The 15021-nt window shown below is 42.5% G+C and overlaps 1 long non-coding RNA gene across 1 annotated transcript in view; it reads left to right on the forward strand.

Moving 5' to 3' along the window:
• Nucleotides 1-15021, forward strand: part of LOC123819708 — a 40239-nt gene that overhangs the window by 5050 nt on the left and 20168 nt on the right. The gene's annotated exons all lie outside the window — the stretch shown is intronic.

Genomic DNA, 15021 nt, shown 5'->3' on the forward strand with positions numbered 1-15021 from the left:
GGCTGGGCAACTCAGTTGGTTGGAGTATCATCCTGTACACCAAAACAGTGTGTGTTGGATTCCTGGTCGGGGCACATACCTACGTTGAGGGTTCGATCCCCATTTGGGGTATGTATGGGAGACAACCAATCAATGTTTCTCTCTCACATTGACATTTCTCTCTCTTGCTCTTTCTCTAAAATCAATGAACATATCCTCAAGGGAGAATTAAAAAAAAAAAAGAAAGTGGGCTTTGAAGTCAGACAGAATTTGCTTCAAATTTCAGCTCGGACCTTCCTATTTGTATTACTATGGGCAAGTTCTCTAACTATTTTGAGCCTCAGTTTCCTCAGTGAGTCTCCTAAAACTTGACCTTCAACATGGTTGGGGGTGGAATTGAATGAACAAAGAAGCTTAATGCCTGGCAAAAATGAAGTACTGTAAAATTGTGTCTTGCTCTCATCACCATCATTTTTTCTCCCCTCCATATTCTCCAAAATCTGTCACCAAAGGGGAATGTTTCCAAAATTTTGGCCCCCACAGCACCCAGCTTCCTCAACTGTGTTCTTTGCTCTGAATCCTCCCATCTCATTCCCACCCAAAAGAGCTTTCTCCATTGAATATGCAGATAAATTAAGCTGGAGCCTGAGTCCCTCTCAGAAGTTGCATACCCATACCCAAGGAGAGGCACCTGCCTCACTTAGAGGGTAATGAGGGGCTGTAGATGAGGAGAGATTTTTTTAATGACTTCTTTTTCTTTTTAAGATTTTATTTATTTATTTTTAGAGAGGGAAGGGAGGGAGATAGAGAGAGAGAGAGAGAAACATCAATGTGCGGTTGCTGGGGGTTATGGCCTGCAACCCAGGCATGTACCCTGGCTGAGAATCAAACCTGCGACACTCGGAGAAATGTTTTCCCTTTGTTATGTGAACCAAAGGAGAGTGTGACTTACTGGTGCCCTGAAAGAGATGAAGAGAGGAAGACGCAGGTTGGAGGAGACTGGAGAAAACGGCATCATTATTTGTAGAAAGTGTCAAAGGGAATGAGAGAAGAGAAATGAATAAAGACATAAGGCCACGTGCCCAAGCTTCCAGAGTCAGAACAGACTGAGTGGCAGGAAGGACCACCCTGCCAGGAAGGCAGGCAGGCTGACTTCATTAGCAACCTTTGTACTGACCACGCAAGATGTATGGCTAGCCTGCACCACTGCGCTCCTGTCCTCTGTGCTCCAGCTGACTCCCAGCGTGCTCAGCCCTGCTGGGCTGCCAGATGGAAGTGTAAATAAAAGACTGGAACAAGTTATCTCTGTGGCAGGAGCCCGGGGGGGTCCTCATCAAATCACTGGCACCCAGCAGGGTGAGCTGCATGCAGACTGATCATGATCAGGCAGCAGATGCCCTGGCTCCCCTGGAGCAGGGATGAGGGGTGCAGTCACCCCTTTTAAATCTGTTTCCTGCCCAGGGCCTGCCCCACTCTGCCGCTCATTTTGGTGGTTCTTCTTTGGGCCATTTACCAAGTGAGGACAGAGACCTTTGATCCCAAAAGGGGGAAGAAAAAAGGCAGTCACGTTAAAAACAATTATATTCTGTAATGTTGTGATCAGAGAATACAGGCAGCTACCTTTTGCAAGAGCTCTGGCCTGTGTGTGTGCAGGTAATTTCACCAGCTTTTTTTCCAGTGCTCTCCCCTCTCCCCCAACACCCAAGGCACTGCCTCTGGGGCCTTTTCCCTCATGCTCTCTCCCTCATCCATCCGGAGCCTATGAAGCTAGCTGCTTATAGTTCTGCAAAAGTGAACATTCCTTTTGGATCTAGTAAGGAGAAGAAGGCAAAATCACAAGTTGGTACAAAAAACTGCAATCTCAGCTCAGCTCTCCTTGCGTTTTTAGATCTGAGTAAGATTGGCTGGAACCTTCAAAAAGCCCAGTGCCTTCCCCCAATGTGGGGTTTCTTTTATTCAGGTCATTCTGGCTCAGAGCTTCCTGTTGCCCTGAATCAGTTCAGTCGAGCACACAGTCACCCCCAGGCTCAGCACGCCAGCCTGTTGGCAGCACAGCGGTCTAGGTGGGAAACAACTCCGTCATTAGATGCCCATAAAAGATCAAACACAAACAGGTTCACTTTGCACAAAGCCTTCTTGTCGTGTTAAAAGATAAACTGAGGCATATTAAAGTTTTAGGAATTTATTTGAACAAGACCAAGTGGTTAGTAGAACTCCATCCAAGGGAGCTGGGTGGAAAACTTTTATAGAGAAGCAATGAAGGTATGGGTTGGTGATAGCTTAAAATCTTGTTGGCTGTGTGTGATTGGTTGTCCTTAGGTTTTGATTTCATAATCTTGAGGCACTTACTGGCTTAGATTTGGGGAGTTGCTTATGTAGGCCACAGTGGCCAGAGAATGGGCCATTATGTGGTGGGGGGGGGCCACAAGGGAGGCAAGCCCCCTTGTCATTGAGTTTAAAGAAAGGTAATCTCTTTCTATGTAGGCCACAATGGCCTTAGTCCCACGTCAGTCTAATGGCCTCCTTGTTTAACAGATTTAACAGCAGGCGTAGCTAAAGGTTTATAGTGAGAGAAGGGAGTTACATGGTGGCCAAAGAACAATTTGAAATCAAGCATTAGTCATCCTATTCCTTTTTAAAAAAAAAATTTTATTGATTTTTTTTCCTTTTTGAGAGAGAGATGTGTTGTGTCACTTATTTCTGCATTCATCAGTTGCTTTCTGTATGTGCCCTGGCCAGGGATCAAACCCACTACCTTGGCATATCGGGACGATGCTGCAACCATCTGAGTCACCCAGCCAGAGCAGTCATCCCTATTCTTAAAAGTCCTCTGAGCCCTGGCTGGTGTAGCTCAGTGGATTGAGCGTGGACTGCAAACCAGGCATCGCAGGTTTGATTCCCAGTCAGGGCACATGCCTGGGTTGCAGGCCGTGGCCCCCAGCAACCACACATCGATGTTTCTCTCTCTCTCTCTCTCTCTCTCTCTCTCTCCCTTCCCTCTCTAAAAATAAATAAATGAAAATTTTTTAAAAAGTCCTCTGAAATGCCCCACCAGGTGCCAGATGGGGTGTTCTGCTCATGGGGGCAGGCTCTACTCTTCCTCCTCTCCCATTTCTCCTCATTTTCTCCCTCACAAATTGCCCTTAGAAGTCTGAGTTGTTTTTACTCTACAGGTAGAGGCAGTATGCCCAACTCACTGCTAAATCTTTGTAACTCCAGACCAATCAACTTGCTGGACCAATTACTCGGCTGGAGGTGAGCCACTCAGAAGCCCTGAGGCTGCCTCTAACATACCCCACGTTCCTGAAAAGGCACTTCGGTACCACATCACAACTTCGGTTTCTCTTTTCAGTACAATGTATCCCAAGGTTGTGTGGTGAGGGCCACAAGGAAGGCAAGGCCCCTTGTCATTGAGTTTAGAGAAAGGGACTCTCTTTCTCTGAGACTGTCGGAGGAGAATGCACATGAGGACACACTGATGGGAGGCGGGAGTGGAGTTACCCCCTGCTCTCAGACGGAGCTTCAGGGCTGTGTTTTCTGTGTGTAACGGAGCCTGGAGGTGGGTGCCGAGCCTTTCGTGGCTTGTTTTCTTGTCTCCCTCTGCTCTGTGCCTGTGGGAATAGAACAGAAACAGGGAACACCGAAGGAGAGTTAACAATGGACTAACATGCCTTTATAGCCAGATGATAAGACTTTATTTTCTTGAGCTAGACATGTTCAGGACAGACAGTGGCCCTGTTAGCTAATCATTGCCAGGAAGAAAGGCAAGGGCAGCAGATGTGGACAGTTCTGAACCGTAAGGTATTTTGTCAGAGACGTTCAACTAGGTTGTAGAAATCAACCCCACATGTTTGCTTAAAGCCAGGAATAGCCCTGCTTTAAACGGGGTATGTATCGGTGACATTTTTATCTTGGCCAAGGAGGAAGTCTAGCCCCGGCTAGAACTACTCGGCTATTAACATACAGACTACAGGTTTTTGGCATTTCAGACACCCAATTAAAATGAAATAAAATGATTTTTTGTTTTGGCTTCCCCACCTGTGGTTCCCTGATGAGCAATGGCTGAATGATCTTCTATTCAGGTCCATCCCAACTGATTCTGTAACGTTCTCCAGGACCAGTGCCCGCGAGCCTGGAGGGTCTGAACTTCACATTAAAGGAAAGCCTCCATGACTTGGCTATTGTATGTAACACTGCAGTGAACATAGGGGTACATATAATCTTTCTAATTAGAGTTTGGGTTTCTTCAGATACATACTGAGAGATGGAATCACTGGGTCATACGGCAGTTCTATTTTTAATTTTTTGAGGAATTGCCACACAGTTTTCCATGGTTGCTGCACCAGTCTGCATTCCCACCAGCAGTGAGTGAGGGTTCTCTTTTCTCCACATCCTTGCCCACCCTTGTTATTTGTTGATTTTTTGATAATAGCCATTCTGATGGGTGTGAAGTAATAGCTCATTGTGGTTTTATTTTGCATTTCTCTGATTATAAGTAACATTGAGCATATTTTCATATGACTATTGGCCATTTGTATGTCCTTTGGAAAAGAATCTATTCAGGCCCTCTGCCTATTTTTTAACTGGATTGTATGTTTTTTTTTGGTGTTGAGGTATATACAAGGTCTTTATAAATGGATGTTAACCCCTTATTGGATGAACTATCAGGAGGAACACTTTGTAAAGTTTGAGTGTCTAACCACTATGCCGTACACCTGCAACTAATATAAAATAATACTGAATGTAAACTGTAATTGAAAAATAAAAAATAAATAGATAGAAAAGCCTCAAATTCAATTTAGATATTAAGGCCAAATGAATTATACATAGTTATTGCTTTGTGTGTTATTTCAAATGATTAATTTGCTAAGTGTATGCATTCTAATTATACCACAGTTTTGGAACTCTGGTTTTGCTCTTCCTTCATGTTAAATATACCACTGGAAGCTTAACATTGTGGAAGTAGCCTAGATTCTCCTTGGCCTCTGGGAGGCGCTGTCCCACACCTATCTGATTGTTTAAACCACGTGGTAAATTACTGTACAACAATGGAGTATAAACTTGGGCTCAGGTCTCCTAATTATTGATCAGAAGATCATCTGAAAGAAAGATCGAGAGAGGATGTTTTGAAGAATACCCAGTCCCTCCAGTCCGATGACATCAGAGGTACACAGAATGGGCCCATTAGACACTCAGTCCTCCACCTTTCTGGCTGGAATAGTTCTGGGCGAATAGCACAAACGTGCTTTGGTGTGATGCCATCCAACTTGCCCGAGGGCCCTCATCACACACAGGTCCATCCGACTCACTGTGGCCAATGTCCGGTGAAACCCCATCATCACAAACTGTGCTCATTCAGAATTGTGCAGACAAGTTTTGATCTGAGAACTAAGAATAGTTGTATTATACTTCTCCTGAACAATGAGTTTAATTTTATCTTATCATGTTGTCAAATTGCTCAGCTGGCCAGGTTTGCATTTTGTTACTTAAGCTGAAAAACACAATAAACCTAAAGATGCAAGTAGAAACAAATTTGAGGTAAAAGTTGATTCTTTGAAAAAACTGAATAAAATGACAAACCCTGTGCCAAGATCGTCTACTTTTGCCTTCTTTGTTTCTTTATCAATATTAGCAATAAAAAGAAAGACAGTAAAAAGGTGACAAGGATATTAAGAAACTCGTTGCCCATATATTTGAAAACCTAGCTAAAATAAACAATTACTGGAGTGATGTTACTAACAAAATTGGCTCAAGAAGAAACAAGAATAACTATAAAAGAGTTAAAAACGGAAGTGGGTCTTACCACAGGGAAAAGTCTAAGAACACCCACTTTTACTGGTTTGTTTTAATTATGCAACAAATGGTTCTGGTTTTACTTAATACTAGTCCAGAGTACAAGAAAGAGGAGACACTGTCCAATTTTGTATGAGATTACCATGAGCTTGAAATCAGACCTGAAAAGAGGGTATGAAAGAGAAAAATTATAGCCAATCTCTTTAGTGAACATAGATGGAAAAATTCTGAACAAAATATTAGCCAAGTGAGCCCCAGCCTATGTGGCTCAGTTAGTTGGAGCATTGTCCTGTAAGCTGAAAGGTCGCCAGTTCAATCCCTGGTCAGAGCACATGCCTGGGTTGTGGTTTGGTCCCCAGTCAGGGTGCTTGCAAGAGGCAACTGTTTCTCTCTTACATTGATGGTCATCTCCCTCTCACCCTCCCTCCTTTCCCGTCTCTCTAAAATCAATAAGCATGTCCTTGGGTGAGGATTAAAAATAAGAATAAACTTTTAAAAAAATCTTTGCCCGTTGAATACAATAACTTGTAGGAGTGACTGTGACATTGGTTTATCCCATGAGATCACTCTGATTCCTGCTCTCACCAACAAACACCCTGAACACAAGTGTCTTCAGCCGGGAAGTTTTGTTTGAACACTCAGTGGTCTTTTATCCCCTAGTGACCTCTTGTGGCTAATGGACAGCATTCATTGCTGGAGAACCTGCCTCCTGAATGTTCATCCGTAGGCTGCAGAAAATGGGCCCCAGGGGAACCAGGAAGTGGGACTTGGCTCTGTTCCACACATACACTGGCATCCTTGGAAGTCAGCATGGAAAAGGGCATCATTCCAACATGCGTCATTTCTAAGACAAGCGGAGGAAGTATATAAAGAAAGCCAGATTTTCTGTTTCTTTAACTTACCTTTCATGTCTTTTTTCCCTTCCTTCCTTTCTTCCTTCTCTCCTTCCTCCCTTCTCTTCTTCCTTCAGTCTTTCCTTTTCTCCCTTTTTCCCTCCTTCCTCTCTTTTCTTCATTAATTTAGGTGAGGAGAGGATACTGTAACGAAACATCAATCCAACTGGAAGAATGATTAGCAGAGACAGAACAAGCCTGCTGGTATAAAAGTGCATACAGGTGCTCACTGCAGTGCTGGTCGCAGCAGAAAATGTTCAACAATATACAAACATCCATTAGCAGGAGATGTTTCAAGTGATTGTATGACAGTCATACAATGGAACCCTTAAAGGCATTAAACTGTATGTATGTGCCATACACACAAAGGCACAGAGGCTTAAAGGGGATGGATAAAGACACCAAGTTATGTCACAACTTGTATGATATCCTGTTTTGTAACATTGGGCTTGTGTTTCCATGAAAAGAGAAAGTCACCAAAATATTAACAAGGGTGGTTATATCTGAGTGGTAGTATTAGGGTATTTTTTTTCAATTTTATTCACATTTTTTTGTGTGTTGCAGGGATTCCCAACTTAGACAGCACATTAAAAACCTGAATGCTCATCCCTCTCTAGAGCAATGAAGTCAAAACCACTGGGATGAGGGCCAAGCGATTCCAATAGCCAATCAAATTTGAGAAGCAACAATGCATTGTCTGACTCTTTCACAATCAGTGATCATGTTTACAAAACAGAAGGGGGGTGGCAGGTGTTGCCAATTTATGTGTAGTGTGTATGTGTGTGTACGCACACGCACACACATGCTATGGCAGACAATCAGACTGAGACATGCTGCAAAAGTCCATGGAATCCGAAGTCAGAAAAAACCCAGCTTAGATTCCTCACTTGGCTGCATCCTGGCTACGTGACCTTGGACAACGCACTTCAGCTGTTTGAAGGTCAGTTTTCTCATCCAGTAGAGGCAGACACCAATATCTACCCCCAACAGACCTGTGAGAATTAAATGAAAAATTGCATGTGAAGGGCCAAGTAAGTGATGAAGGAAAAACAAACAGAAAGAAAGAAGGAGAAGTAACTGAACGTTACAAGATAAAATGCAGTCGTCCCAGGAAGGTTAACATGGTTTGTTTCTCACGGACGCTTTCACTCCTCTGACAAACGCCCTTGCTGATGACCGACTGGGTTCCAGGCACTGCTACTTAGGCTGGAGAAGACCTAACCGTAGTCTTTGTACCTGTACGGGAGGCAAAACTTTGTCCTCTTAAGGTCTCCAGCTGGGCCTGAGAATTAAATCAACATACGACATTAGCAGGAGAAAAACACAAATTTTTACATGTACGTGGGAGGCCCCACAGGAAAGTGAAAACCCGAAGACCCACACATACACAGAGTTGGCCAGAAGCAATAAGTTGTGAAACACGATAAGACAAAGGGACTGGGGTTAGGACAGTTAACGGAAAAGTGACTGGGAAGATAAGGGTTAGTTTAACAGGGTTTGTTTATGCAGGTGACTCGAAGCCTCATCTTCTGCTCTGGAGATAAGAATTTTTCTTTTTTCCTGGTCTGGTGAGGGGGCATCTATCACATGGGAGTTTCATCTCCTGCTTTCATGAATAAAAAGGAAGGTCAGAGTGCCCTTTGTTCCATCTGCTGTTTTTTGGGTGCCTTTGACTCAAAATTAAAGTGGCGTTCAGAGGGGGTGATATATTCTGGTTTCTTTCTGGATCACACAGGCAGGGGAGAGCTGGGCCATAACAAAGCATAAAATGTGATAAATACTGTAAGGGAGGTAAGCTCTAGGAGGGGTGTCCGACCTTTTGGCGTCTCTGGGCCACACTGGGAGAGGAAATGTTGTCTTGGGGCACATATTAAATACACAAACACTAACAAAAGCTGATAAACAAAAACAAAGGTTTTAAGTACCTTTACGATTTTGTGTTGGGATGTCTTCATAGCCATCCTGGGCGGAGGGTTGCACGCCCCTGTGGGAGTAGTGCCTCTCCAAAACGTCTTCTTAAGAAGGAAAGTGAGGTCCCAGTTAAGCCTATCCGGAGCACAGAATGGGGAAGTGCAGACCACATGCTCTGTCCACTAGGGGGAGCTCAAGGCTTTTCCTCTGATATCTGAAAAGAATTAGGTAGTATTTCTGGGGAGGGCGCAGCTTAAACTGGACTAGATTAAGATAAATGCCCCCCTGTCTCTTGGTGTTGGGGATCTCCCTTTTTAGATGCTTCCTATTGAATTACTTCTCTCTTTGCTACTGTGCATCTGGTAGTGTAGGGGGACTTTGGGTCCTCCTCTCAGATGAAAAATTTGCTTCCTCCACTCAGAAGACTAATCAAGAACCAGAGTGAAGTTCCCGGTCAGGAAAATGCTTCATCTAGGCACAAGTCACATGGTCTAGCCCCGCTCACAGGGATAGATGAGATCATGATTTGGGGACGACTTTTGACATAACTGGTCACTTGTACACATACTCTAGGGCATGGCCTTTGAAAGGAGGTAGCAGGACAACAGGGTTCAGAAATTTGGGACCCAGGCATAAATACTTATCCAACTCACCACAACCAACACATATTTAAATCTTTTTATCTGTTCATTAATTGTTCATTATTATTGCATGACTACATGATTTGAGAGGACCTTGAATCTTGCAAAAACTTGATTTAGAAATTTTTCTAAAAGTTATTTGTTAGAGTAATCTGTATTGTAGCAATCTTTTATAGGCAGATTTTTCTTTGATTCTTAGATTGATTCCCTTCTTTTCGTCTCATATATTTTTATACTCTGTTAATGCTTCCATTTGCTCACTCTTCCATAAGGAAGCCAAGATGATATCTGAGGGCCTCACATAAAAAGTTAAGGTGGAGTCTCAAAGTTTGTGTGACATCCAAACGAAGGGAAATATGGAGAATTTTTTCCCCATTTCACTTGTATTTATTGTATAGAGCACAAGCAGAGAGCAGTTTTTGGACACCTTTCACAGTTCAATATGGAGTCCCTGTCAGCTGTGACAGTTATGTCAATCGCTATGTCAAGACTGAGGCAAGGGGTATAACAGGAACACCCTTTGAAGGAACCCAGGACACCCCAAACCACAAACCTGGACACTTGGATGAGGACTCCATCCGGACACCCATTTGGAGTTACCCTGCATCCCTGGTGGGCTACAAGGACTCAGAGCTCCGACCACCCAACGCGCAGGCCTGGCTGTAGCACAGTCACGTTTGGAGCCCTGCCGGACCTTCACTCCACCGCCCGCCGCCCGCCTGGCTTAAGACTGACCCCTGCCTTTCCACTGGAGGACGCCGCCAGTGACTGGGAGTCATCGCCAGATGCTTGCTCTGCTCATCTGGGTGTAACCTGCGTGTGCCTCTGTCTGCTTATCGTGGAGGTCTGCTCCAATAGACCTAGCATGTGGAAAGACACAAACGTGGGAGTCACTACTTTCAGGGATGCTCCCTTGCTCACCACATTTTTTTTTTATATACAAAAGCTGTACATATTTAATGCCTACCACTTGATGAGTTTAGAGATAAATATATACCCATGAAACCATCACAATCTACACCAAAAACATATTCGTCACCTCCCAAAGTTCTTCCCACTTTCTTTCATCATTATTATGTTTTGTGTGGGAAAATAACATTTAACATAAGACATTAGCAAATTTTAAGCTATACAACACAGCAGCAATTTTCAACCTTTTTCATCTTATGGCAAACATAAGCTAATTACTAAAATTCTGTGGCACACCAAAAAATATATTTTTTGCCAATCTGACAAAAAAATGGGTGTAATTTTGATTCATTCACACCAGACAGCTATTGTTGTGTCGGCTGTTGTCATTTTTTAATTTGACAATCTAAGGAAAAAGAGGTCAGTGTTCCTGACTAAATAGTCGTGTATTGCATGTTTTAAAAATTCTTGCAGCACACCCCTTGAAAATCACTGCAATGCAGTATTGTTTACTATAGGCTCTGTGCTGTACAATGTATCTCTAGGACTTACTTATCTTATATAGCTGAAATTTGTGCAATTTGACTAATGCCCTTCAGTTTGCCCACTTCCATGAGCCCCTGGGAACCACCACTCTACTCTCTACCTGTTTTAGATTCCTCATATAAGTAGTATTATGTAGTATTTGTCTATGTTTAGCTTATTTCACTTAGCACAATGTACTCTAGATTCATCTTTGTTGTCAGAAGTGGCAGCATTTCCTTCTTTTTATTTTTTTAAATATATTTAATTGATCATGCTATTACAGTTGTCCCATTTATTTCTCCCCTTTATTCTCCTCTGCCCTGTACTGCCCCCCACCATCATTCCCCCACCTTAGTTCATGTCCATGAGTCATGTATATAAATTCTTTGGCTTCTCCATTTCCCATAATATTCTTAGCCTCCCCCTATCTATTTTCTACCTACCAATTATGCTTCTTATTCCCTACACCTTTTCTGTCATTCTCTCTCGTCTCCCTCCCCACTGATAAGCCACCATGTGATCTCTATTTCTGTGAACTATTCCTGTTCAAGTCGTTTGCTTAGTTCATTTTTGTTTTTTTAGGTTTAGTTGTTGATAGTTGTGAGTTTGTTGTCATTTTACTGTTCATACTTTTAATCATCTTCTTTTTCTTAGATAAGTCCCTTTAATATTTCACATAATAAGGGCTTAGTAATTATGAACCCCCTTAACTTTACCTTATTTGGAAAGTACTTTATCTGCCCTGCAATTCTAAATGATAGTTTTGTTGCATAAAGTAATCTTGGATGTAGGTTCCTTGGCTTTCATGACTTCAAATACTTCTTTCCAGCCCCTTCTTGCCTGTAAGATTTCTTTGAGAAATCAGCTGATAATCTTATGGGAACTCCTTTGTAGGTAACTCTCTCTTTTTCTCTCATAGCTTTTAAGATTCTTTCTTTATCTTTAATCTTGGGTAACTTAATTGTGATGTGCCTTGGTGTGTTTCTTCTTGAAACCAACTTTTTTTGGACTCTCAGAGTGTCCTGCCCTTGCATGTCTATTTCCTTCACCACGTTGGAGAAGTTTTTCTTCATTACTTGTTCAAATAAGCTTTCAATTTCTTGCTCTTCATCTTCTCCTTCTGGCACCTCTATGATTTGGATGTTGGAACATTTAAAGTTGTCCCAGAGGTTCCTAAGCCTCTCCTCATTTTTTTGAATTCTTATTTTTTCATTCTGTTCTGGTTGAATGTTTATTTCTTCCTTCTGCTCCAAACCGTTAATTTGAGTCCTGGTTTCTTTCCCTTCACTGTTGGTTCCCTGTACACTTTCCTTTATTTCACTTTTAATAGCTTTCACTTTTTCCTTTATTTTGCAACCATTCTCAACCATTTCTGTGAGCATCCTGATTACTAGTGTTTTGAACTGTGCATCTCATAAGCTGGCTACCTCTTCATCACTTAGTTGCATTTTTTTCTGGAACTTTGATCTGTTCTTTCATTTGGGCCATTTTTTTTTTCAGTGTCCCTTTTACATAGTAAGGGGCAGAGCTTTAGGTGTCCACCAGGGTGGGGCAACCCATGTTGCTGGTTTGTGATGCTGTATGTGGGGAAGGGGTCTGAGAGGGAACAGTGCCACATGCTCCACTCTCTGCCGGATTTCAGTCACTTCCCTGCTACCCATAAATAATTTGGGCCCTTCTGGTGCCGATTACTGGTTGGGTGTGTTTGTGCACGTTCTAGAATCCTGTGGGCCTCTCCAATGAACTGTCCTGTGAGGCTGGGAGTTTCTTCCGCTGCTGCCTCAACCTTCACAGGTGTTTTCAGTCAGAGGCTTTGAGGCTTTATTTCCCCGTGCTGGAGCCCTGGGTTGCATCGTCTGTCTCGCTCCCCAGTTGTTCCTCCTGGTTTATCCGCACACGAATGTGGGACTGCCCGCTCCGCCAGCCACCACCTCACCTGACCTGAACCTCCAGCTGCTCCCTTGCAGTGAGTTCTGTCCACTGGCTGCCCATCTATGCCCCTACTACCAGTCTGGATGAATGTTTCTTCTTTTAATCCTTGGTTGTCAGACTTCCATACAGTTCAATTTCCTGGCAATTCTGGTTATTTTTTGTTTTGAATTTGTTGTCCTTCTTTTGGTTGTGCAAGGAGGCAAAGTATGTCTGCCATGACTCCATCTTGGCCAGAAGTCCAATTTCCTCCTCTTTAAAGGCTGACTAATATTCCATTATATAAATACAGCATATTTCCTTTATTCATCTGTTGATGGACATCTAGATTGCTTCCATGTCTTGACTACTGTGAATAATGCTGCAGTGAATGTGGGAATGCGGATATTTCTTTGAGGTTCTGTTTTCAATTCCTGTGAAATTTGCTGAATCATATGGCAATTCTATTTTTATTTCTCTGAGGAAACTCCAAGTGTTTTCTATAGTAGCTGTACCAACAGTGTAAAAGTGTTCCCTTTTCTCTGCATCTTCACCAGCATTTATCCTTGTCTTTTTTTATATAATAACTATTTAACAGGTATAAGGTGATAGATATTTGTGGTTTTCATTTACATTTCCCTGGTGATTAGCGATGTTGAGCACTTTTTTATGTACCAGTTGGACATTTGTATGTTTTTGTCAGAAAATCATTTATTCATATCCTCTGCAGATTTTAAAAACTGGATTTTTTTTCTATTGAATTATATGAGTTCCTTATGTGGTTTTGCACATTAACCCCTTGACAGGTATATGGCTTACTGACACACGATGGTTGATCGGTTGCCAACTGAAAGTTGTGATTTAAGTACCAAGGCTCCCCATTTACCTGTGAGTTTTGAAATCACTGTTTTTTGGGTTAAAATATTTAATTCCATAATTTGTCTGCACTCAATTTATTTCCCTTCTGAAATCTCAGCTTTGTGTTTTCTTTGTTACTTGTCAGAACCCAGTGAGTTGTTTTGAACAGAACTGTTTCCCCTCCTTTAAGAGGATGTTACTGAACAAGATTACCACCATGTTTTTCACAATAAACTTAAGAACAAAGAAAATAGGTAGAAATCATAATCTTCACTGGTTAACTAGTTATTCCCCTTTCCAATTTGAGTTTTATTACCTGTACTTTCTTGAAACTGGCAACAAGAATCTTACTGTTTCCATGATGCTTCATGTTCGGTTGCTCAGCAACCCTGTTGTATCAGAAAGAAAATGGCATCTCATGGGCCCCTAGAAATCTAATGAGCTACGCCTCCCAAAGTCCTTTGACACTCCAAAACAATTCATCTGCTGCTGTATCTTTTCAAAAGGCTCTTATGACCTAGCCATAGGACTATATGGTTCAATAAGTCTAATCTAAATAACATAAACATCTATATGTTGCTTCCATTTCTAAATATCATAGAAAGTGGGAAAAATATTAAAACTCATGATGACTTCCCCAGAGACAGGGTAGTCACTGTTGACATTTTGCCTGTTCACCTACATCTTCTGCCTGGCTGACCAAGGCCCTCAGCTTTTTTGGGGGGTGGGCAGACAGCCCCCTGAGGTCAAGGAAGATAGGCACCCACACAAGCTGCAGCGAATGAATTGTGATCGGGCTTATCCCATTTCCATGTGCCTGAGGTTAAAATCCCTCAGGAGACAAAAGGAGAGGTCAGCAGGGAGACTTCCTGAAATTGGGGGGACGGGGACCTTCACTAGGAAAAAGCTTTCTACCTTCTTCCTTCCTTCCTGCTTTGAACACAGCTCTGTAAGGACTTGTATTTGAAGCTGCAGTTACCACGAGGTGGCGAAAGATGGCAGAAGAGGACAGACAGGGTCCGAGTCCTTGATCACAACATTGGAACTGCCTTCTCCAGGTTTTCTTTTAGAATACTAAATACTAAATACTTTATGCCCCCAAGGCATCAAGGCATCCTTGATGCCTTGGGGGACTGGCTGTTATTGGAGCAGCTGGATGTCCCTGAAGGCTACCACTGCTACAACCATCTCCTGCACTGAAACTAACCTGCAAAATGTACAACGTACTTTCCTGACATATGAGAATATTAAAAGGCACTCCAAATATCTCTTTTAGAGAATAGAGTGATAGCATCATCTTTTCTTTTCATTCGAGCAGTCCTGCCTTGGCAAGCAAAATCAGAATTTTCCCTCCTTTGATATATAAACCAAACTATCCCATTTTCTTATTGGCAAGCGGTTAGAAACTATGAGCTCATGAACACTTTCTAATCAGTTCAACATTGCATTTGCTAAAAACTCAGGCTTTTCTTTTATTGTTGGGCTGATCAGCTTCATTCATTCATACGGGGCAATGAATGAAGGTAAGGACTAGAGTAGCTGAAGCGTTATGAACAGGGCTTGTGAAGTGCAAAACATCCCACTGTTACGGAGCAGCAGCTTGC

The sequence above is a fragment of the Phyllostomus hastatus genome, unplaced genomic scaffold (genome assembly GCF_019186645.2).
Source record: "Phyllostomus hastatus isolate PE091 unplaced genomic scaffold, TTU_PhHast_1.1 phas_contig_34, whole genome shotgun sequence".
Taxonomy (NCBI): domain Eukaryota; kingdom Metazoa; phylum Chordata; class Mammalia; order Chiroptera; family Phyllostomidae; genus Phyllostomus; species Phyllostomus hastatus.